A 25,199-nucleotide genomic window follows, 5' to 3' on the forward strand; every position below is an offset into this window, starting at 1 on the left:
AGATTGGCAGGAATGGAGCAGCAGGCCAAAAGCAAGAGGGCGACCTTGGAAATGGAGATGAAAGCTTAAACCCTGTTTGGCACTCAACAAGAATGACCTCTGAAACCTGGAGACCTTGGGAACACTCTGATTATACTAATAAAGTCAGTATATCATAAATGAAATATGGTATCTGCCAAAACTGTCTCATATGTCCAAGTGGGAAAAGCTGAATCAGATGGTTGGCTAATATTATTCACATCTTCGAAAAACAGCAAGCCAACAAGGTGTAGAGAGGAAAGCCTGAAAGAGATCTGAGACGCAGAGTTTGGCGCTGCCTCTCCAAGTCCCACAGACTGGAGACACACTGAGTAGCCAACTTGAGCCTCTGCTTGGCACTTCTTCCACATAATGGCTCTGATAGGACCTTTAACCTTTAAAAATTACTCAACTTAGGTGCCATTTCAATTCAACACTCTTCAAGCAACTTTAAGATTACAATTTCACGTCCAGGTAGCCTTCCATCAGCACTGTCAAGGCTGATGCAAGGCCATGGAAAGGAGAGGAGGCAAGTTCAGATTAAAACCATTGGAGAGCATGCAACATCAAACTGCACCAGGAGGCCAAGTCCAAAGACCAGGTCTGGAGGGTCCTAAACAGAATCAGAGTTTGGGAAAGGGGTGTGAAAGTGAAAGGTGGTGTTGGGTGAGGGGGCTACACTTTCTGAGACAGAGACAGAGTAATAAAATATCAGGTTGGAAATGAACAAAGAGATTTGGTAATGGTTCTAATCAAACTAGAGGGTCTGCATCTGGCCTTTGTTGGCTTGGGCTCTGAGATGTGGGGCTGGTTAAAGGACAGGACCCACAACACTTGGTCCTAATTTTTGCATGATAGCAGGCTCCCTGCCCACCAGGGGCCAAATCAACATTTTCATTAGTGTTGGAAATACCATTTTAGAAACTTAGTCCTTTGTCCTTATGCTTTTCCCCCTCTTTTGCATTTGGACAAATGCAAATGTCCATGAAGAGCATTAATACATTAAACTTCATCACTCGTATAGACATCCTTATTGAGAATTTTCTTTTTTTAAGCAAAAATTAAGTGCCTTCTGTTTTACTTCTTAAGAGTTTCATTGTTTTTACTAGTAATCGACTTTCTAAAAGTTAATTTTCCTAACTTTGAATATGAAAAATTCATGCAAATCGATGAAGGATTCATTCTGAGAATAAATAATGCATGCAGTTTTTATGCTGAAAAAGTCCAAGCCGTGATGTCATTAATATACAAAAATAGATTGTTAATTTCTGTATACCTGCCCATACATATTATTATTTTCATGACAGTGGGGTATGTGAACCATAAATTTATATTTTCCAGAATTACATGTTTTAAAGATGATCTGCCTCTAGCTTTTGAGTGCCACTTCTTCAGAGGTATTTGTTTGAGAAAGAATTGAAAATAAGGACCAGCCGGCAGACTGCCAGGTTTCAAAAGAACTGGTTTGGCCTTGTATCAGTACTTAAAGTCTGTTTATTTAATTTTCTACAGAATAGAATTTGCATTGCTAAAGTTGGCACGTACAGCATGCGTCCCTAATTTAGGTAAAACACCCATTCTGCCAGAAATCCATAATTAGAAAACAAGCATAAAAGCTATACAAAAGCATATGCTAGTTTTTACAGATTTAAAGTTTTATGTGCAAAGCATCAGCCCACTCGATACAGGTGTTACGTGTATCATGAATTATTGAATGAATTATTGCTCACTTCCTCTGCCCTGCTTTTGTTCCTAGTCTGGCTTACCTCCTCTCTCTTCCCTTCTCCCCAATAATCCATTTCCCCTACCCTGAGCAAGTTAACAATCTCTACATGTCCTTGCATGCCTTCTCCCTACTCTTTTTTTCTTTTTGGCCATGCTGCGTGGCATGTGGGATCGTAGTCCCTGACCAGGGATCGAACCCATGCCCCTGCAGTGGAAGCACAGATTCCTAACCACTGGAGTGCCAGGGAATTCCCTCCCTACTTTTTAAATTAGACAAACATATATACATGGGGATTTCCTCCTCATTGTCCTACAAAATAAAGGAGGGTTATAAAATTTTTTAAATTTTCTTTCTTAGTAAAAATATGTGGAAATCTCTCCGGTCAATTGATAGAGAACTCACTCATTCTTTTAAGTATATAATATTTTGCGTTGCCTTATATTCTATGATGTGGCTATACCACAATTTAGTCAATTATTTACCCACTGATGGGCATACACTTTGTTTTCGATCTTTTGTCCCTGCAAAAAAAAAGTTCTGCAATAAAAGTCCTTTATGCAAGTCCTTAAGTACTGGTGCCTCTATTTCTAAGGACTAGGTGAGATTGCTGGGGCAAGGGTGTGCATATTTTAAATTTTAATAGGTACTGCCAGATTGCCTTCCCAATGCACAGTATTGAATTCACAGTTCCAAATGTAATGTATGAGTGTGCCCTCCCCTGCACTCACCTCTACTGCCACCAGTCATAGGCACTGTTATTCTTTTAATTATTGCATATTGGTAAAAAGTGTTGGCATGCTCCCTGACTTCAGACTATACTACAAAGCTACAGTAATCTAAACAGTGTGGTACCAGCACAAAAATAGAAACATAGATCAATGGAACAGGATAGAAAGCCCAGAAGTAAACCCCCACCCTATGGTCAATTAATCTACAACAAAGGAGGCAAGAATACACAATGGAGAAAAACAGTCTCTTCAATAAGTGGTGCTGGGAAAACTGGACAGCTACATGTATAAGAATGAAATTAGAACATTCTCTAACAGCATATATAAAAATAAATTTAAAAAAGATTAAAGACGTAAATGTACGACTGGATACTATAAAACTCCTAGAAGGAAACACAGATAGAACACTCTTTGACATAAATCACAGCAATATTTTTTGGATCCATCTACTAGAGTAATGGAAATAAAAACAAAAATAAGCAAATGGGACCTAATTAAACTTAAAAGCTTTTTCAGAGCAAACAAAATGATAAACAAAATGAAAAGACAACCTATGGACTGAGAGAAAATATTTTCAAATGATGCTACCAACAAGAGATTAATTTCCAAAATGTACAAACAGCTTACACAGCTTAATATCAAAAAACAAACAACCCAATTAAAAAATGGGCAGAAAACCTAAATAGACGTTTCTCCAAAAAAGACATACAGCTGGCCAACAGGCACATGAAAAGATGCTCAACATTGCTAATTATTAGAGAAATGCAAATCAAAACTACAATGAGGTAGCACCTCACACCAGTCAGAATGACCAATTTTTTTTTTTTCTGGCCACACCACACAGATGTGGGATCTTAGTTCCCCCACCAGGGATTGAACCCATGCCCCCTGCATTGGGAGCACAGAGTCTTAACCACTGGACTGCCAGGGAAGTCTCCCGAATGGCCATTATTTAAAAAGTCTACAAATAATAAATGCTGGAGAGAGCGTGGAGAAAAAAAAACCCTCCTACACTGTTGGTGGGAATGTATATTGGTAGCGCCGGTATGGAGAACAGTATGGAGGTTCCTCAAAAAACTAAGAATAGAGTTACCGTATGATCTTACAGTCCCACTCCTGGGCATATATCTGGAGAAAACTCTAATTCGAAAAGATACAGGCACCCCAATGTTCATAGCAGCACTATTTACAATAGCCAAGATATGGAAGCAATCGAAAGGTCCATCAACTGCTGACTGGATAAAGAAGATGTGGTATATATATACAATGTAATATGTATATATATATATATATATATATATATATATATACACAATGGAATGTTACTCATATAAAAGAATGAAATAATGCCATTTGCAGCAACATGGATGGACCCATAGATTATCATATCTAGTAAGTCAGAGAAATATAAATATCATATGATATCATTTACATGTGGAATCTAAAAAAATGATACAACCTTGCTGAGATCTATTGAAAGTCAGCTCTTGACACAAGGCTTTGTAAAAAAAAAAAAGAGAGAAGAATGAAAAAAAAGAAAAAACTGATATACAAAGGAATTTATTTACAAAACAGAAATAGACTCATAGACATAGAAAACAAACCTATGGTTACTAAAGGGGAAAGGGCTGGGGAGGAATAAATTTGGAATTTGGGATTAACAGATACAGACTACTATATATGGAATAGATAAACAACAAGGACCTTCTGTATAGCACAGGGAGCTATATTCAATATCTTGTAATAGCCTATAATGGAAAAGAACCTGAAAAAGAATAAATACATAAATATTTATTTATTATTTGAATGCTTTGAATCACTTTGCTGTATACCTGAAACTAACACAACATTGTAAATTAACTATACTTCAATTAAAAAAATAGAAAAAAGTGATAGTTGTGTTTTTAATATTCATTTTTATTAATTTTATCTTGAATGCACACACAGCAGTTATGGATCAGAGTCAGATTTCTTAATACCTCACAATAAATAGCATACTGGTCCCCTTGCACCAGTTCTGATTCACTTGTTGTCTGTATCATGGGGAAGTTCTGTGATGTGCTCTCTGAATCCTTGTGGATCCATACAGACTTTTCTTTCACCTTAATAGATGGATGCTATCTGAGCTGGGTAAAGATTCTTGGGTAGGGATTTTTGTTTTTTCCTGTCAGTATTCTGTAGATTCTATTTCATTCTCTCTAGCTTCAGATTTTTAATGGGAAATCTGATGCCAGGCTGATAGCTTTCCTTTTTAAGTAACTTTTCCTTTCTATCCAACAGTTTCTAAGATTAGTACTGCTGATTCTTGAAGTTCAGGAATTTTACTAGAACATACCTGTGTGTAAATATATGTTTGGTTTTTTTGTTAGTATTATGTTTTAATCAATCTGACTGGAACTCAGGAAGGCCTTCCAATCTTCAAATTGTTCTTTAGCTCATATAAAATTTCTTCCTTTTTGGTTCAGTTATTGCCTCTTCTCCATTTTTTCCTTTTTCTCCTTCTGGTAATATTATTTACATGTTGCATCTCTAGTATCTGTCTTCCATGTCTTTATTTTTTACCATTTCTACTACTTTTCTTCTTCTGCGTTTTGAAACCTTTCTTCCCTTTCCAGACCACTAATTCAGGTTTCAACATTACCATCCCTTATTTAAATTTATCTGCTAAATTTTAAAATTAGAAAATTATCCTTAATATTTCCAGAAATTCTCTTTCATGCTATAATTGAATCACATTAAATTCTCTGGCTTTTTGGGCTGTGGTTCAGGTTGTCATTTTCCTCCTGCAGTAATTTCTATTTTGCTAGGAGTCATCTGGTGTATTAGTTATCTATTGCTGCAAGACAAATTACCCCAAAACTTTGTATCTGAAAACAACAGTAAACATTTATCTTCTCTGGAGAATTCAAATGGAATCAAAGTACTCCAAGAAAAGTAAAAGTCAGTTCAAGGTTTTTGAGCACAAGCCACCTGTCCTCCTTGCTTGGCCCCTCAATAAACTTTTCTCTGCTCCAAAAAATTTTAAAAAAGAAAGAAAAAGAAAGAAAGAAAGAAAGAGTAAGTCTTCCTTCTACCCCAGAACTTCGCTTCCATCTATCCATTCATCTACCCAGAGATAACTATATTTTATAGTTTTAAAAGATTTCTAAGCATATACAAGCAGATACACATATGTGTAAAGATATATTTTTGGCTTTTTGCTTTGAAATAATTTCAGACTTACAGAAAAATTACAAAATGGCACAGAAAACACATACCCTTCACCCAGACTCCTCAAAGATGAGTATTTTGCCACATTTGTTTTCTTATCCTCTCTCTCTATACTTTTTTTCTGAACAATTTGAAATTGGGTTGCAAATATGATGCCCCTTTACCACTTTATGAATGCATCACTATGTGTTTCCTGAAAACATGGACATTTTCCTTTATAACCGTAGTATAATTATAAAGATCAACAAATGTGCATCAATGGGAAAACAGTATGGAGGTTTCACAAAAACACTAAAAATAGAGTTGCCATATCATCCAGCAATCCCACTCCTGGGCATATATCTGGACAAAACTCTAATTCAAAAAGATACATACACCCCTGGGACTTCCCTAGTGCTCCAGTGGGTAAGACTCCATGCTCCCAATGCAGGGGGATGGGGTTAGATCCCTGGTTGGGGAACAAGGTCCCGCATGCATGCCACAACTAAGAGTTCGCATGCTGCAACTAAGAAGTCCACATGCCACAACTAAAAGACCCCATGTGCCACAAGGAAGATCCCGTGTGCCACAACTAAGACCCAGCACAGCCTAAATTAATAAATATAAATAACAACAACAAAAAAAACCCCAAAATAAAAAGATACATCAACCCCTATGTTCATAGCAGCACTATTCACAATAGCCAAAACATGGAAACAACCTAAACGTTTATCGACAGATGAATGGATAAAGTAGATGTGGTACATATATATATGATGGAATACTACTCAGCCATAAAAAAGCATGAAATAGGGCTTCCCTGGTGGCGCAGTGGTTGAGAGTCCACCTGCCGATGCAGGGGACACGGGTTTGTGCCCCGGTCTGGGAAGATCCCATGTGCTGCAGAGCGGCTGGGCCCGTGAGCCATGGCCGCTGAGCCTGCGCGTCCGGAGCCTGTGCTCCGCAACGGGAGAGGCCACAACAGTGAGAGGCCCGCATACTGCAAAAAAAAAAAAAAAAAAAAGAATGAAATAATGCCAGTTTCAGCAACATGGATGGACCTAGATATTATCATACTAAGTGAAGTAAGACAGAGAAAGACAAATACCATATGATATCACTTATATGTGGAATCTAAAATATGACACAAATGAACCTATCTATGAAACAGAAACAGAATCAGGGACATAGAGAACAGACTTGTGGTTGACAAGGGGGAGGGATAGATTGGGAGTTTGGGGTTAGCAGATGCAAACTATTATACATAGAATGGATAAACAACAAGTTTCTACTGTATAGCACAGGGAACTATATTCAATATCCTGTGATAAACCATAATGGAAAAGAATATAACAAAGAATGTGTGTGTGTATATACATATAAAAAACTGAACCACTTTGTTGTACAACAGAAATTAACACAACATTGTAAATCATCTACATTTCAATAAAAAAAGAAATGGGCATCAATGTAATATTGTTATCTAATCTACAGATCTTATTCAAGAGTTACTAATTACCCCACTAACGTCTTTTATAGCAATTTTTCTCTGGTCCAGGATCCAATACAAGGTCATGTACTGCATTTAGTTGTCATGCCTCTTTAGTCTCCCTTAATCTGGAAGAGTTTCTCTGTCTTTTCCTATAGATATGTTTTCAAAAAATCACAAGATAGAATAATTCTATATGAATCTATGTCCCTTGTCTCTTGCACTTAGTCTATCTTGGACATTTTCCATTTCGGTACATTTTTACCTGTCTCATATGTTTTATTGGCTGCTCAGTGGACAGAATCAGTCAGGATAATCTAGGTTATGCTATGATAACAAACAACACCAGAATCTCAGTGGCTTAACACAACAAAAGCTGATTTTCTGTTCATGTGAAGTTTGCTGTCCTTGCTGTGAAGGCTCAGTCTGACTGCTTCTGTCTTGTGACTCTCCCAATGTGTGTTTCTACAAATGCTGCACTAGAAGAGAGCATGGAGAATCTACCATGGGCTCTTAAAATCTTTCTCAAATCTCAGGGGCCAAAGCAAATCACATCAGCATACTCAACTGCAAAGGGAAAGGGAAATGTATTCCTTCCATGGACTCAGAAGGAGAAGGGATTAAGAAATGTTGGTGAACGCTAGTAATGTCTACCACACATATCATTGAATGGGTATACCATAATTTATTTAAATAGTCCCTTATGATGGACATTTAGATTACTTCTGGGGTTTTTTTTTTTTTTAGAGATCTTTCTACTTTTATTTTTGCACACTTGTGTGAGTATATCTACAGCACAAATTCCAAGAAGTGGATTTGCAAAAGTAAAAGGAATGTGCGTCTAAAGTTTTGACAGATCAAGGCTGCCATTTTGAGCTATGTGCAACGTGAGTGAACAGAGGAAGACAGACCACAATGAAGGAGACAGAAACAGGAAAATCAAGGAAAGAAAGAGATGGAAGAGACAGAGAGAGAAGATTTCAAAGCCTGACTTTCCAATTCACAGGCTCTTTGAATGCAAGTATTCACGTCTATTAAACCTCAGCATGTGTTCAATAAGCACTTGTTTTCACTTTTGCATGTTTACGTGGGTTTCTGCTCCTTGCCTTAAGTTATACCAGACTTCAAGGGGAACAGAAAGAGGCCTAGTATGATCCTTACTCTCATGTCAGCTTTCAATCTAGTAAACAGTGGGGGCAGGAAAAGACATGAGCACTGAGTTATCCAACCAGAAGCTTCCCCACTGGACCAGTGTTTATGAGTAGAGCTGCTTTTAAATCCAGTGCCAGTGGTTGATGGAATGAATTTTCCTCAGATCTGGAAAAAGAGCACAGTCCAAGAAAAGCCTTGCTTTTCCATCTCTGCACCAGAGGACATTTTTCTCATTTTTAAAAGCCCAGCTCAGATTTCACTTACTTCATGAAGCTTCACCAACTGCTATCAGATCTCATCTGATCTCCAATTTTTCTAAATTCTTATGACACATGACATACAAGTTAGCCTATATTTGGTTTCATATTGTCCTCTGTTTGTCTTATATCTAGAATTAGGTTTTAACTTATTTGAGTGTAGGGAAAATATTTTATATTTATTTTAAATTTCCTACAGAACCTTGCAGATAAAACACTCAATAAATGTATAACTGTTGACTGATTAATTCTACCTAAGCCATGCAAACCAGACTTAACATGAGTGTATTTAAAGCCACAAACAAAATGAAGGACAACTCAGCTGAAACCAACATGTGGTTCACATTTGCCAGGATTCCCAAGGAATAAAGATTATTGCCTTGTTGATATAACTGCAGCAATTTTGAAAACCTAGTGTGTGCACCTTCTAGTGACTACAGACTGTTTTTTTAGACTTGTATTATAAACTTGCCTTAAGTAAACTTACACACATTCTATAAGCAGATTTATAAAATCTGGTACTCACTCCATAAGTAATCACTCTATAGAGAGATTTATTTTAAAGTATTGAAAGTCTCTTTCACCCTTTCTTGGAAAATCATTCTATAAATGTCATTGTATATCATTCCTGTGAATGTTTTCATATTTTTGCCATATTAGTATGTATCCATAAATAATCTGTACTATTGCTGTCATGTACATTTTAAGTTTTAAGTGTTATCATACTCTACTTATTATTCTGCAACCTCCCTTTTTTCTCTTTATAATATGTATTTACAATTTACCTCATGTTAATGTAACTGCAGATAACTTATTTTAACTGTCTAGAATTTTATTTTAGTAAACCCATTTTCTTGTTGATGCACATTCCAACTACTTCCAGGGACTTCCCTGGTGTTCCGGTGGTTGGGACTTCACCTTCCAATGCAGGGGGTGCAGGTTCGACCCCTCAGGGAGCTAAGGTCCCACATGCCTCGCGGCCAAAAAACCAAAACATAAAACAGAAGCAATATTGTAACAAATTCAATAAAGACTTTAAAAATGGTCCACATCCAAAAAAAAAAAAATCTTTAAATAAAATTCTTCCAGTTTTTCCCAGGTTCAAAAATAGGTTGCAAGGAAAGTTCTTGTTCATATCTACTTACACACATACAGAAGGAGTTTCTCTGTGGTATTTGCCTACAGGTAGATTTCTGGGTATTGATATCTTCAACTTTGAGAAAGAAACCATCAACAAAATGTAAAGACAACCTACCGAATGGGACAAGATATTTGCACATGATATAACCAATAAGAGGTTAATAACCAAAATATAAAAACAGCTCATACAACTCAGTATCAGAAAAACAAACAACCCAATTAAAAAATGGGCAGGGCTTCCCTGGTGGCGCAGTGGTTGAGAATCTGCCTGCCGATGCAGGGGACACAGGTTCGAGCCCTGGTCTGGGAGGATCCCACATGCCGCGGAGCAACTGGGCCCGTGAGCCACAACTACTGAGCCTGCGCGTCTGGAGCCTGTGCTCCACAACAGGAGAGGCCACGACAGTGAGAGGCCCGCGCTCGCCGCAACTGGAGAAATCCCTCGCACGGAAACGAAGACCCAACACAGCCAAAAATAAATAAATAAATAACTTTTTAAAAATGGGCAGAAGAACTGAATAGACATTTTTCCAAAGAAGATATACAGATGGCCAACAGGCACATGAAAGGATGCTTATCATTGCTAATCATTATAGAAATGCAAATCAAAACCACGAGATATCACTTCACACCTGTCAGAATGACTACCATCAAAAAAAAAAAACAAAAAACACAGGGGGCTTCCCTGGTGGCGCAGTGGTTGAGAGTCCGCCTGCCCATGCAGGGGACACGGGCTCGTGGCATGGTCCGGGAAGATCCCACATGCCGCGGAGCGGTTGGGCCCGTGAGCCATGGCCGCTGAGCCTGCGCGTCCGGAGCCTGTTGCTCCGCAACAGAAGAGGCCACAAGAGTAAGAGGCCCGCGTACCACAAAAAAACAAAAACAAAAACAAAAACAAAAACACAGGGACTTCCCTAGTGGTCCAGTGGTTAAGAATCCGCCTGCCAATGCAGGGGACACGGGTGCAAGCCCTGGTCCGGGAAGATCCCATGTGCCGCGGAGCAACTAAGGCTATGTGCCACAACTACTGAGCCTGCGTGCCTAGAGCCCGTGCTCCGCAACAAGAGGAGGCACCACAGTGAGAAGCCCCCGCTGGCTGCAACTAGAGAAACCCCGGGCACAGCAACAAAGACCCAACACAACCAAAAATTAAAAAGAAACACACACACACACACACACACACAAAAATAACAAACATTGACAAGGGTGTAGAGAAAAGGGAATCCCAGTACACTGTTGGTGGGAATGTAAACTGTTACAGCCACTGTGGAAAACAGTACAGTGGTTTCTCGAAAAACTAAAACTACCATATGATCCAGCAATTCCACTCCTGGATGTATATGCAAAGAAAACAAAAACACTAATTCAAAAAGGTAAATGCACCCTAACATTCATAGTAGCATGATTTACAATCGCCAAGATATGGAAGCAACCCATGTCCATCAATGGATGAATGGATAAAGAAATATTTTACATACATACATATATATATATATATATATATATATATATATAAATGGAATTAGCCAAGACGTGGAAGCAACCTAAATGTCCATCAACAGATGAATGGATAAAGAAGATGTGATATATATATAAATGGAATATTACTCAGCCACAAAAAGTAATGGAATTTTGCCATTTGCAACAACATGGATGGACCTGGGGGGTATTATGTTTAGTGAAATAACTCACACGAAGAAAGACAAATACTGTATGTTATCATTTATTTGTGGAATCTAAACATAAAACAAATAAATGAATATAACAAGAAGAAAAAGACTCATAGATACAGAGAACAAACAAGTGGTTACCAATGGGGAGAGGGCAGCAGGGAGTGGCAAGATAGGGACAGAAGTAGGGGATTAAGAGATACAAACTACTTTGTATAAAATAAGCTACAAGGATATATTGTGCAGCACAGGGAATACAGCCAATATTTTCATAATAACTTTACATGGAGTATAATCTATAAAAAATTTTGAATCACTATGTTTTATACCTGAAGCTAATATAATGTTGTAAATAAACTATACATCAATAAAAATTAATTAATTAATTTCTGTGCTCACTATTTTTTCTTGCATCTAATTTCTGCTCCCTGGGTTTACTGTTCTTCTTATTGAAATACATCTTTTACTAGGTCTCTCACTGTGAGTCTATGGTTAGTACATTCTTTTCCTTTTGTATATTTATTTTCCGTATTTCATATCTAAAAATGTATTTTCATCCAACACTTAATGCTGCCTTTCCTATACAAAGTAAGCAAATAGAAGTGGAGAAGTTTTTCATTATGGAAGTATTTCACTAAACAAAGAAAGAATGATTAAATTTGAATATCACCATTTTGCAACTCCTAATGAATTAGTAGATCAGTGGCTCTCAATATTACACAGAGAGAGACAATCAGCTGTTACATGTCTCCTCCATGCCACCTACAGTGGAGTCTGTCACAAAATTGTACCTAAATCTGATCAAGTTCATAATCTCATTCCCAATTTGTAGAAAATACAGAAGACAGAGGAATGGGGAATACAATTAACAAAATCCAATTGTGGGAAACTGTACAAGCAAATCAAACAACCCAGTTTCTTCCAGAACTAAGTTGTAAAGAAAAAGGTGGGGCAAAGGAAGAATAGAATGTACTTGGAGAATTGGAAGAGACTTAAAAGGTGTACATTTTTTAAACTATAGGGTTTAGAGATGTATCTTGGTTGACAGATTATTAAGAAAGTAAGGAAATGACCATACAAGTCAAGATATGGTTACTTTTGGGCAAAAGGGAAAGGTTTGGGATTGATACAGGGTAAATGAAGGACCTCTGGGGTGGCTGGCGCATGGACCCAATCAGGGTACAGCAGAAAACAAGACAAGGTCCTGGGTCTCAGGGAGATTGCCTTCTATAGGCAGACATATACCAATACATGCATAATATTACAATGACAGTGATAAGTGCTATAAAGAAATGTAAAGGATGATTGATCCCAAACCTCTAAACAAGCAACAACTGAGTTTCACTCCTAACATAAAATATATAGGAAATGTAATTATTTGATGAAGTCAGTAAGTAACACAATTTTTCTCAATATCTTATGGCAAAACCAAAGACTGATACATAGAGAGATACCCACAAAGGCATAAAGAAACACCCACATCCATGGGGCTAGTAATTTTATGGAGTAAAATCTTTTACTACTGCTACAAATTCACCACTCTACGTAAATACATTTTCTTTTTTAAAAAATTAATTCACTCATTCATTCTTGGCTGTGTAGGGTCTTCGCTGCTGCACGCGGGCTTATGTCTAGTTGCGGCGAGTGGGGGCTACTCTTCATTGAGGTGCGTGGGCTTCTCATTGCAGTGGCTTCTGTTGTTCGGAGCACGGGCTCTAGGCACATGGGCTCAGTAGTTGTGGCTCACAGGCTCTAGAGCGCAGGCTCAATAGCTGGGGCACACGGGCTTAGTTGCTCCACGGCATGTGGGAACTTCCCGGACCAGGGCTTGAACCCGTGTCCCCTACATTGGCAGGCAGATTCTTAACCACTGCGCTATCAGGGAAGCCCTACAACCTTACTTTTTTACTTAATATATCATAGATATTCTTGGTATGTGGTAGAATGAAAAAATAAGTTACTGAGTAATACATATGTTCATAGTATGAATGTATTTCATTTAAAAATTCTATGTTTATATCTAGATACAAATATAAATCTAGATATACAGATATATGACTTTATTTGTACAGAAAATGATCTGGCAGGGTACAAATCAAACTTTTAACCACAGGGGATGGGATGGAAGGGGGATAAGTAGAGGAAACTTAAATTTTTTACTTTATATATATATATATATGCGTCTATTCTAAAAAGGCATGTACTGTTTCAGAAATTAATAAAAGTATGCATAATGAACAGCTTTTCATGTCCATTAAAATATTTGTCACCCTTTTTAATTGTTCTTTTTAAATTTGTCACCCTTTTTAATTATGTCATCTTTTAAATTGTTTAATAATATTCCACTGTACAGCTATACTCTAGCATTTAATCCATTGTCTACTTATTGGGTTTAGGCTTTCACCTATCTTTTGGTATTAAAACAGTGTTGATAGAATATCCTCCTGTATGTTTTCTGCACTTTCTCATCAGTCCTGGGTATTATCAATTTTAATTTTTTTTTCACCCACCAGTCAAAAATGGTGTCTCACTGTTTTAACCAGCAGTTTTTGATTTAAAGTGAGAATGAACATGTTTCCCATGGTGGTTGTGTATTTTTCTTATTTTGTGAATTATCCTATTCACTTTGTCCACTTTTCTTGTAATTTTCCTATTTTTCTTAGATAACTGCTTATACATAGTTACTAACCCTGCCTGTGATATACACATGAAATATTTTTCCAGATTTGCTTTTGCCTTTTAGATGTCTGTTTTTACCATTCCTCTCCATTTAAAAAAAAATATATATATATATATATTTATTTATTTATTTATTTGGCTGCACCAGGTCATAGTTGTGGCACATGGGATCGTCGTTGAGGCATGCAGAATCTTTAGTTGTGGTATGTGGGATCTAGTTCCCTGACCAGGGATTGAACCTGGGCCCCCTGCATTGGGAGCGAGGAGTCTTAACCACTGGACCACCAGGGAAGTCCTCCCCTCCGCTTTTTTTCACATGTTACTTTTAAGTATATATTGTTCTCTGTCTATATGCTGTTTTATTTCTCTGGTTTGTCCATTCTTGCACCAGGATACATGGCTTTAATTACTGTAGCTATATACCTAATAAGACAGTCTCCTCGCATGTTTTTCTTTTTTTGAATGTTACTAGTTATTTTTGCATGCTTATCCTTACTGGTGAAATTTAGAATCATTTTGTCAAATCCAAAATGTTGGGATTGTGTTAAACTTATGGATACATTTGGGAAGAGCTGATACATTTATAATATTGACTATGTCCCAAGGCTCTTATGTTCCTCAGTCAAGTTATGTAGTTTTCTTTAAATATGTCCATCAGGGACTTCCCTTGTGGTCCAGTGGGTAAGACTCCTCGCTCCCAATGCAGGGGGCCCAGGTTCAAGCCCTGGTCAGGGAACTAGATCCCACATGCATGCCGCAAACTAAGAGTCCATATGCCGCAACTAAGAAGTCCACATGCCGCAACTAAGATCCCACGTGCTGCAACTAAGACCCAGAGCAGCCTAAATAAATAAATAAATATTTTTAAAATGTCCAACAATGTCTTGTCAAATTTGTGCTTATCTATTTTATGCTTTGTGTTATTAATGTCAGTAGGAATCTGTATTTCTGCTTAATAGTATGACTGGCATTTTATAGGCATTCAACAGCATTTATTGAATGAGTAAGTACATAAAAGAGAAAACTACTTTTAAAAGTCATGGAAACTGGGCTTCCCTGGTGATGCAGTGGTTAAGAATCTGCTTACCAATGCAAAGGATGTGGGTTAGAGCCCTGGTCCGGGAAGTTCCCTCCTGCAACAGAGCAATTAAGCCTGTGCGCCACAACTACTGAGCCCATGTGCCACAACTACTGAGCCGGTTCACCTAGAGACCGTACTCCACAACAGGATAAGCCACTGCAATGAGAAGCCCGTGCACTGCAACGAAGAGTAGCTCGCCACAACTAGAGAAAGCCCACACGCAGCAACGAAGACCCAACGCAGCCAAAAATAAATAAATAAAATAAATTTATTAAAAAAAAATTAAAAGTTGTGAGAACTTTAATTATAGATGAAAGGAGAAATGTGCTTTAATATCTAAAAGATTTTGGTTTAATTGTACTAGCACAAAAAAATGTAGCCAGCTTGGTTTACTAGGACTCATATCAAAAAGTGAACTGATCATTCAGGACTCAAAGTCAGGACTAGCCTTATTCATTTATGGTGGACCTTGGGAAATTACATACATTAAGGGGAGAAAGACTCCATTATTGCTTCACTAATGTCTAGAGCTCTACTATTAATGTCACTTCTTCAAATTAAGGAATTCCTTTCTCTGACAATGCAAACACCTCTGAGAAAGATAGTAGAATACAATGAATTTAGCCATTACAGTCTTTTACACAATAGTGTGAATTAACAATCAGTTTATTCTCAACTTGTAGCTAATTAAGAAGAGCTTTTGACAACAGGAGAGAATAAAAAGAGCAAAGAACAAGAAGTACTAGGATACTGGACATATGGGGGAGGTACAGAGGTTAAAAAAAAAAGGGTCAGGAGAGGAAAGCTAAAATTTATAAATTTCTTTGGGCAGGAAGTGCATCTTATTCACCTTCAAGAACAATGCTTAGGGCTTCCCTGGTGGTGCAGTGGTTGAGAGTCCGCCTGCCGATGCAGGGAACACGGGTTCGTGCCCCGGTCCGGGAAGACCCCACGTGCCGCGGAGCCTGCGCGTGCTCCGCAACGGGAGAGGCCACGGCAGTGAGAGGCTGGTGTACCACAAAAAAAAAAAAAAAGAACAATGCTTAGCGCATCACAGCCACTATATATATATATGCGTAAAACAGATGAGTCAGTGAATAAATAGCTCTGCTCACCTCACAATTTTGGCTTTGGGTTGTCCTGCCCAAAGCTGTAGTCTCAGGCTATTTTGGGGTGACTCTACTATTCTGGCTTCCTTTCCTCAGAATTACTCAAGTGGGACAGGATGCCAGAATCTCATTGTTAACAGATATTAGTTCACTGGTATAACAAAAAATTTCTAATTGCCAACACATTTTGCATTAAGGTAAAACAATAATATGTCTGTTTCTACAGTTGGAAATGTCTCCCTAAAGAATAAAAGGAGATTATTAACATAAGGTGCTTGGTCAGGTCAATGATTAGCTCTCCCTCCCACTCCTCACGGGTCTGATCATTTCACAACTGACCCCACTAGGGAAGTACTGGGAGACTGGAAGATGGGGGATAAACAATGGATCTTTCCCCCTTGTTTAGTTTTTTCCACTATTAGCACTTATGAATTTATTATGTAATGTGGCATAATGATGATTCATCCGTGAAGTCACTACTCCCCCAACTCCTGTTGGATCTGGGGAAAGGGGGAGAGAAAAGCTGATGGAGTTGGAAAGGATTTGCTGCTAGCAGAGTAGAGGGTGGCTGGTAGAGAATGAACAAATGATACCACATAATGGTCAAGTGGAGAAGTTTCTTGACCTTGATAATAGTTTTCTCTTTAGTGAAGAAAAATATAAGTATTGGGTTAAGATATTAAAGTTTCTTTCAAATTCTCACTGATAGATATCAAATATTTTGAGATACATAAAGCTTGGACCTCATCTATCTTGGTTTCTGGTGTATATTCAGTGCCTAGCAGATAGTAGGTGCTCAGTAAATAAATGTTGAATGAATGAATATTAAGTACTGATGATTCCATAGCCTTCTGAAAATGAGTCTGAAACCTTTAGCAAATTAAATCTAAACAGTTAGGTCTAATATTAATGGAAAGTGACTTCAAGGGTGGAGGAGTATATTCTGGAATATTTTCTATACTCGACAAAAATGGCACTGACCATTCTAAGTCATCTTGAAAAATCTACCCATGCCCAATTTTTCTCTGTTAAAAGGCCATAGCATGGGGCTGTCTACACCAAGTTATTGTTCATATAATTTTTAGCAGTAAAATCCAAAGATTTTTGCTTAACTCTCCACTTTCCTCTGTCAGTGGGGATGTAATCTAAGGCAAGTGAAAAGAAATCGTACTCTATAAACTGATGCAGGTCTTCAGGCTAAGTTGATTCTTTTCTTTATTCTCCTCTGAATTAATACAAATTGGAAAAAGTAATTTGAGGTAACTATAAAAAATTATTTTAAATAGATTACTCTGAAATTGAGCCAATGTTTTTGTTTTCGCTTATCAAGATAACTACCTATCCTCCACTTACTTTTGCACTCAAGTCTTTTGTGGCTTATTTAAGATATCTGTATCTAACCAAATCATGGCATTAACATTAAAGTTGTGAACTTGATATCAAGCAATCTAAGTATAAAGGTTCTCCTACATGTTAAAGTCATATGCTGTAAGTAACCACACTCCCCAAAAATCCAGAAATGGAAACTCCTCCTTTAATCCATTTCATATGTCACTATGTTATAAACATACCAAATATTCAGGTGATGTAGACTTGGTGTACGGTGCTAAACATAAATTTAGTGACAATTGTACAAAATTATAAGTTACAGCTGTAATGACTAATGTTTCCAAGTTCAAACTGTTTGCCTAAGAATGATCATCAAAAGTCTCAACACTGATTTTCAGTAAATTGTGTAAATCTGATTAAGATGATACACACAACAGGTGGTTTTTTGGAGGCAGTATACGTACATCATAATTTTTTATACTAATACATTCTCACTTTCAGCAGAGAGTTTTTCTTTCGGTGGTCGATAGGTAAGGAGTTCTTAGAAACATAAGTGACAAAAAAATCCAGCCTGTACTCCCAAATCTTATTCCAAACCCCTCAATACTAACTAATTATAAATCTACATCAGCATTGATTTTAGAGAGATCATCCTGGATAATAAGCAAAAGCCTACATGATCAAGTCATCCTCTCCTAAGTGCACGGCAGACCTCATAATAAAGCAAAAGTTATTTACGTATTTTAAGGAAGAGGCATGTCCTTGAGTCGATGAGTGTGGTCACAGCATGAATGATGTCCAAGAGCTGGAGTATCCTGGGCCAAAACCCATCCAAAAAAGGATGAAAGACAGCGCCCAAGGAGAGAGAGGAAGCATTTGGAGACTGTTAAGTGATAAAGAGCTGCATACATCAGCTTGCTGTGTGTCAGAGGACAGCTTGACCTGACCGGGCATGCGTTGTTAGGCCAGTTCCTTGTTCGCATCTGTGCAGGCCTGGTGAGTCCATTTCCTTTGGCCACTGATTAGTCAAAGGGTCCTAAATGCAATGGGAAATTAGCAACTTGGTTTCCCTGTTGCGTACCCGGAGAAAGCCTACTTTTTAAATCCTCAAACACCCGGTGCCTCCGCTCTATTAAAATATGCTCTTAGATCCTTCATGGACACAAATCGCTAACACGAAATAGGTGCTCAGTAAAAATTTTTGTTTTCCTTCCTCTTTCACGTAATTGCTGATGAAAATATGCTCTTCTTTCTTCTAGAGTATTTTTATTTTCACAGATAGCAGATACTGGAAGCAAAGGGATGAGACAAGAGAGGAATTTCAGGTATCGACTCTTATGATACTTCATGTATGTATGAATCTTTCAGATTAGCGCCAGCACTCGTGAGGCTAGGCACTCTAAGGAGTGCTTTATTTTTGTTTTTTTGTGGTTTTTTTTTGTGGTACGCGGGCCTCTCACTGCTGTGGCCTCTCCCGTTGTGGAGCACAGGCTCCGGACGCGCAGGCTCAGCGGCCATGGCTCACGGGCCCAGCCGCTCCTCGGCACGTGGGATCCTCCCGGACCGGGGCACGAACCTGTGTCCCCTGCATCAGCAGGCGGACTCTCAACCACTGCGCCACCAGGGAAGCCCTAAGGAGTGCTTTAGATGAAGTATGCCATTTGTCTCAACAATCCTATTAGGTATTATATTAGTCCATTTGGACTGCTATAACAAAAATAGACGGGGTGACTTAAACAACAAACATTTATTTCTCACAGTTCTGGAGGCTGGGAAATCCAAGATCAAGGAGCTGCCAGATCTGGTATCTGGTGAGAGCTGACTTCCTGGTTCATGGACTGCCATGTTCTCTCTGTGTCCTTGCATGATGGAAGGGGCGAGAGAGCTCTCTGTAGCATCTTTTACAAGGGTACTAGTCCCATTCATGAGGCCTCCACCCTCAAGACCTAATTACCTTCCAAACACCCCATCTCCAAATACCACCACATTTGGGATTAGGTTTCAACATACGGATTTGGGGAGGACACAAACATTCAGGCTACAGCAGGTAGATACTAACATTACCTTCATTTTATAGACCAAGGAAAGTGGGGCTTTTGGAGTTTGAGAACTTTCCTAAGATTTTGCAGCTAGTAACCCAGGGCGTCTGCTTCAGGACCTGTGCCTTAATTAAACCTTTGCCATATCCTGGGTGGGCCCTCAGTGTGAATAAAAGGGCTACACCAGCTCATTGATCTTAACATATTCATTCTTTCTAGGGACCTTGAGGCTGGTTTTCGACCTTCCATGTATGGCTGGTGTGTTAGGCAGAATAATGACCCCCCTGAAAATGTCCATGCCCTAATATCCAGAACTTGTGACTATGTCCCCTTACATGGCAAAAGGGACTTTGCAGATCTTATTAAGGTTATGGACCTTAAAATAGGAAGATTACCCTAGATTATCTGGGTGGACCCAACATAATCACATGAGACCCTAAAAATGAAAGTGGAAGGAAGATGGGTCAGAGAGATGAGATGGAAGAAAAAGGAAGAGAAATTTGAAGTATGAGAGGGATTTGACCGACTGCTGCTGGCTTTGAAGATGAGGAAGGAAATGGCAACCTCAGTCCTACAACCACAAGAGCCTGTATTTTGCCAAAAACCCAAAATGAGCCAAAATACAGATCTTCCCCTGAGCCTCCAGAAAGGAATGTAGCCTTGCTGACAACATGTTGGTTTTAGCCCAGTGAGACGTGTTTCAGACTTCTGACATAAAGAACTGTAAGACAACAAGGCTGTGTTGTTTTAAGCCACCAAGTTTGTGGTAGTTTGTCACAGCAGCCACAGGAAACTGATACAACTGCTTGCTTCCTTTATTCAAGTTAAGTACATTTTCCGGATGCCTAGTCACAAAGGGAAGTGCACAAAATTGTCTGACTCTTTCTCCTCCTTCTCCTACATGGAAAGAAAAGCAAAAAATGCACACCACCCTATAGGCTATGAGGCGAATCTGGATTATTTTCTGTGGTTGGAACCAGGCCCCAGGGTCAGTGGACAATCTCAGTATGGAATCCAAATGCCATGGTTTGTCCAGAACTGGACTAAATGGTCTTGAACGTAGAGAAACAACCTACCAGTGACTTTTTTTCTATTTGTCTCCTGTGCAGGGACTATGAGAGAAATGGACAGCCATTTTATACCTGGTGAAAATCTCTAGATTTATGGGCAATAGCAATGGCATATGATATTTAATTTCAGAATAAAAATCTTTTGCTAAACAATAGGTTATTCCCAGGTTGATTTATTCTCGATTGTGAGCAGTTATTTTCTAAAATTCAACTTCTTGTTTGATACATGGAAACACAATAAAATGCTTTGTCCATATTTTCAGTAGAAAATGTTTAAGAATAAGACAAATGAGGCAAACAAAATGTAATTCAAATGTATTCAATGAAGCATGGTAATTTTCACATTTTGTTTCTTTTAATACTCTTTCTTCAGTTATATTAATAGCCTCTGCATTTTCCTCCTGTCCTCTGTGCCTCAGGTTTTGTTTACTTCATCTTTCCCTCTTTTTATTTTGATGACATGTTGCCACTAGCCTCCTCCAGCAGAGGGAGGGGGTGTGTGTCCAATAGGGCTGTGTCTACAGGGTCAGAGGGTCTCCTGACTGAGAAGGCTGGCTACCTCATGGGTGCCAGGCTCCAATAAAAGCCAGGGTCCCCCCTCCATATGTGGGGTGGGGGGAGGGTAACAGAGAAATTATCTGGCAAACTATGCCCTACGACTTCTTCCTAGCATACATGAGAGTTAGAACAAAAATATGCTAATGACTTCAGGTGGTTAAGAAATTATCTTAACCTGAAGAAACAGTTTGTGGAGAACAAAAGTGACCTGATCATAGGTCTCGGGCAGAAATTTCTTCCCTAGCTCAGGAAAGGGTAGAGTAATAGCATTTGCATCATCCCAAGTTGGTTTGACTTCCTTCTTAGGAACTGCCAAAGTCAGCGGGCTTCAGGCCAGCCTGCTCCATGGCCTTCCAGGCAGAGACCTGGTCTGTCTGCTTCCCAGGTCTAACAGCGTCTGGCACCTAGGATATACTCCATAAATACGAGTAGGTGAATGGTTTGAGACCCAAGTCTGAGCTCTTATCTTCTGCATCTTTTTACTTAGCTCTGAAAGAGTCTAAGCTTTGTAGTGGTGCCTGAATGGGCTAAGGGTCCCACACTCCCCAACCTTACTGTCATTTCCTAAAGGCAAGAACTATGTACTCCTCTATCTCAATTTTAGCATCTAGCTGTGTTTTTTCTTCTTCTTTCTTAAATTATTTAAGAGGGACTTCCCTGGCAGTCCAGTGGTTAAGACGCCATGCTTCCACCACAGAGGGTATGGTTTCGAACCCTGGTCAGGGAACTAAAGATCCCAGAAGCCAAAAAAAAAAGAAAAAAAAAAGAAAAAAATATATATTCTTAACCAACACTTATTTTGCAACAGGCACTCTTCCAAAAACTTTACAAATAGCAACTCATTCAATCATCATGATAACCCTATGAAATAGGTTCTATTGTCACCCCTATTTTGCAGATGAGGGAACAGAGGAACAGAGAGCTTATGTAACTTGCCCAAAGTCACACAGCTAAATTGTGGAGCTGGGATTTCATCTGTACAGGCTGGATCCAGAGGCTGTGCTCCACACACACACTACGCCTTACCTTGCTGCCTCACCTTGCCAGTGTTAGAATGATGGAGGAAAGAAAAAGTTTGGAAGCTAACTTCACAGAAAACTGGGAAGGGAGCAATATTTATACAAAAGAATTCCAAATGAATGGTATGTTTCCAAATACTTCATGCATAGTGTGTTGACACTATATGAAACATAGTCATAAAAATCTAGGCTGATGTGAATACCTAACTTGAAAGATGTTGTTCCTTGGCTTAAAAAAGATAACACTATCAAACTGTGAATCATTTGAAGTTCTCAAAAACATGACACTGACTTCCAACCAAATGAATAATTACTGTACTCACTTAGTAGGAAATTGTACAAACACACAACTGGTAAAAAAGTTCAAAATTCAGTTATCCTCGTAGCCAGATGTACTAGTTACGGCTGCCGTAACGAAGTACCACAAAGTGCCTTAAATAAAAGAAATGTATTGTCTCACAGTTCTGGAAGCCAGATGTCCAAGATCAAGGTGTAAGCAGGGTTGGTTTTATTTGAGGGCTGTGAGGGAAGGCCTCTCTCCTTGGCTTGTAGATGGCTGGCTTCTCCCTTTGTGTCTTCAGATCATCTTCCCTCTATGTGTGTCTGTCTCTGCATCCAAATTTCCCCATTTTATAAGGACCCAGTCATATTGGATTAGAGTCTACCCTAATAACCTCATTTTAACTTGATTACCTCTATAAAGACCCTACCTCCAAATAAGGTAGGGGTTTTAACTCCAACTTATCCATTTTGCAGGGGACACAATTTAACCCGTATCAGCAGGGGGTAAGAGTCCTGTCTGAATTCTAGCTCTGACATTTATCAATTTTGAGACCCTGGCATACCTCATTTCCCTCCCTTAAATGAGGATAAAATAGATAGTATCTACACCATGCTGTTGTGAGGATTAAGTGAATTAGTACATGTAACACATAGAATACTGAGTAGTACAATGCATGTTAGATATTCATTAATTCATCAAATAGTTTGAACACCTATTAAGTACCAGACACTGTTCTAGGTGTTTGAGACACAGATATAATCAAAACATGCAAAAATACCCACGTTTGTGGATATCATAATTTAGTGGGGAAAGAAAAAAAATACAAATAGTAGAACACATAGAATATCAGAGAGTAATAAGTGTTATAGAGCAAAATAAAGCAAGACAGTGGCTAGAGAGCATTGGGGGTTGCAATTCTGGATCAAAGAGGGCCTCACAAATTTGTCATTTGATCAAGGATCTGATGAATGGGAGGAGACAGTTAAGTGCTTATCTGGAGCTTTTAGATAGAGAAGGTTTTCCCCACTTCAGCACTACTGACATTTGGGGCTGGATTATTCTTCTTTGCGGGGGTGGGCGGAAGGGGGGGGGCGGACACTGACCTGTGCATTGCAGGATGTTTAGCAGCATCCCTACTAGATGCTAGTAGTGGTAACATCTGCTACCTGAGTTGTCACCACTCGTCTGACAACCAAAGATGTCTCCAGACATTGCCACATGTCCTGTGGGGGACAAAATCACTGCTGTTTGAGAGCCACTGAGACAGAAGAAAAGTAAAAGCTCAGGGGCAGGAGTGGGCTCAGCTTGTTTGAGGCACAGCAAGGAAGTAGGCAATAGGAGATGAAATTAGAAGGGAGAAGCATGAACCACACATATCATCTATGACCTTGAGGCCAGCAGATGGGAAGCTACTGGAGGGTTAAGAGCAAAAAGACAGCACAACTTGACTCATATTTTTAAAATATTCCAGTTGGCTGCCACACTGAGAATTGCCTGTAGGTACAAAGACAGAAATGGACACCTCAGCGGGGAGGCTATCACAGTAATCCTATTATTGGTTTATTTACTTTTTTTTTTTTTGGATTTAATTTGGTCACTGATTTGCCTGGATGGCCATGGGACTACTGAGAGAATTGAGCTAAGATCTGGGGAAGAAAAGAGGAAGGAGAATTAGCACAAAAGGAAAAGGCTAAGAGTGGGCAAGGTAGCTTTTCACCGAAGTGTAAGGCAGTACTGTAACGTCAATTTGAAAGAGCAGAGGGGTTGCGTAGGACAAAGAGAGAATGTTGGGGGCAAGTCTGTGCGCAGGGCCAGTGAATGCTATACTAAGGAATGGGAGCTCTGGTCTGTAGGGAACGGAGAGCCTTTCAAGCTTAAGCAACGAGGAAAACTCCGCAGCAGGGTGCAGATCACAGGAGTAAAAAAGAATACTTTCAAAGGGAGTTTCCTGAAATAATACGGGCGAGCGGTAACAAGAGCCTAAGTTTAGGTGGAGGAAAAGCATGAGCACGACATTCTGAAGGAAGCAAAGTGAAGTCCTGCCCAAAGATTTGGAATTACCTTCTGCAGGGTAATTCTGCTGGTAGGCAAGCGCGCACTACTGACTTCGCGGCTGGGGTCTGGAAAAGTTTCCATAGTATCAGAGATCAAGCAAATGCCAAGCCCACCATGAAATTGTTTAATCAGTGTAGGGCAGGACTTTTCTTGGAAATGGTGTCCCCAGAAGAGGGTGTGTTAAGTTTCTTCAAGGGTCTTTTCAAAAAGACTACTATCTGTGAGAACTATGCCGAGTACTGACAACGAAGGGAAAAGTAGGTCTGCAACCAAAGAGTTCTTTCAGGATAGTCGAGCATTTCAATTTCTAGATTTAAAACGTCTCAGCAGGTTTAGCAGAGCAGGGTAGGTACATCAACCAGTCCCGCTACTTTTTAGGTGGGAGCAACAAGGCCGCCTGCCCCCTCCTTTCCACCTCCTTTCGAGTACGATTTCCGAAGGGACCTCACAAGACTCACCACCCTCTTTTTACCCAGTTAACAGAGGCAGTGGGCGGCCGCCCAGCAGGGAGCAGCGGCTGCTACCGCCGCCGCCGAGGGTGTGGCGCTCGCCGCGGACCAGACCGCGGGAGGGAGAGGGGGCGGCGCGGCTGGGCGGGGCGGGGGGGG

General features: G+C 39.3%; 1 non-coding gene across 1 annotated transcript; it reads right to left on the minus strand.

Moving 5' to 3' along the window:
* Positions 1-14,266: 14,266 nt before the first annotated feature.
* Positions 14,267-14,339, minus strand: TRNAG-CCC (transfer RNA glycine (anticodon CCC)). The gene has a single exon. It is a non-coding gene; the product is annotated as a tRNA-Gly (tRNA).
* Between the last annotated feature and the right edge of the window lie 10,860 nt (positions 14,340-25,199).

Source organism: Lipotes vexillifer, unplaced genomic scaffold, assembly GCF_000442215.2.
Source record: "Lipotes vexillifer unplaced genomic scaffold, Lipotes_vexillifer_v1.1 scaffold91, whole genome shotgun sequence".
NCBI lineage: Eukaryota > Metazoa > Chordata > Mammalia > Artiodactyla > Lipotidae > Lipotes > Lipotes vexillifer.